Genomic DNA, 1,483 nt, shown 5'->3' with positions numbered 1-1,483 from the left:
CAGGGGAATATAATCCAACTTCAAACTCTTCTTAGGATAATTTACTTCCCAAGTAGCTTCTACATCACCAAAATCACCTTCTTTTCATTGTTTCCAATCTATTGAGCTAAATTTTAATTTCTTCACTCATTTATTCATATAGCCATTTATTCAATCAATATCCACTTACGTGACAGACACTTTGCTAATGGAAGGGAATAAATAATAAGCAAATTAATACAAACTTGCCCTCATGGAACTACAGTCTAGAGACAGAGGTAGATATTAACCAAATAACTACTAAAATGTTAAATTGTTATTATCATACATGATAAAAGGAAAATTGCAAGAGGACATATTTGTCAGGGAGGTAGGGAAGGGTATACCGCTATATCTGATACCTGAAAAATGTCTCCAAATCCTCCCTCAGATATCATAGATAAGAAAGGAAAAAATAACACTCTAGGCATTATGTGATACTGGCACAAGGTACTTTGTACATACTCTAGTGAGTATGTACAAAGGTCCTGGGGTAGAAAAAAACTGACAGCAAGAATGGATTGTAAGAAGACTGAAAAAAAGAGAGGACAAGAAAGGATCACAAAGCAAGATGAGAATGGAAAGTTAGCTATGGGTGAGTCCATTCAGACTTACAGGCTTTAACACAGACTTAAGCTTGAGATTCACAGTATTCTTGAGGGTGGAAAACAGAGGAGTGACGTGGGCATGATGGAGAATGGCCTGATGAGGGAATAAGTAGAAGCGAGTTGACCTGGGAAGTGGAATTTTCCGTTGCACTGAAAAGACATGGAGAGCTGAGATGTCAACTTGAAAGAGGGACAGAATGGTGGCAAGGAGAAATGATGGAGTCCACAAGTATTTAAAAAAATGAAGGCAGTATCACTGCTAATAGATTTCATATGAGAGAGTGCATGAAAGGGAGGAGTAGAGATGACTAAAAATTTCTAGACTGGGATCTGAACTGCAGGGCACATGGAGATGACTAAGTTGAGAGGTGTTTTTAAACAAGAGAGTGATGTAGGCTGTGCCTTTGTATTCATGGCCCATTTTACTCATGTCTTTAGAGCGGCTACTGTTGTAGAACTCCAAATTCATGCTCGTGTACTTGATTCACAGCTAAAGCCAAGCGCTGCTTGGAGATAGAGCAAGGTTTATTTCATTTGACCAAATGAGAAGACTGGAGAGCAAAATTTCTCAGATTCGTCTTCCCAAGAAACGAAGCAGCAAGCTTTCATGTGGGGTAGGGAGTAAAGGAGGGGGTATTTCAAGGAACCAAAAGGGAAAACCTGTGCTGCTTTTATTCTCAGATAACACCTTGAATAACCAGACTTCCGGGTGTAAGCTGCTAGTCACGACTTTTTCAGGGGCATCCGTTCCTTCTGCAAAACAAACTCATAGATTCTCCTTGTGACCTTGGCGTTCTCTCCTCCTGCCAGACAAAGTTAAGTGCATCAACAGTTAATAATTCCTGTGATAACAAGGA

The sequence above is a fragment of the Propithecus coquereli genome, unplaced genomic scaffold (assembly GCF_000956105.1).
Source record: "Propithecus coquereli isolate 6110/MARCELLA unplaced genomic scaffold, Pcoq_1.0 Scaffold32, whole genome shotgun sequence".
Classification (NCBI taxonomy): domain Eukaryota; kingdom Metazoa; phylum Chordata; class Mammalia; order Primates; family Indriidae; genus Propithecus; species Propithecus coquereli.
The sequence above is the reverse complement of the archived record's forward strand: the minus strand, read 5'-3'. Positions refer to the sequence as shown.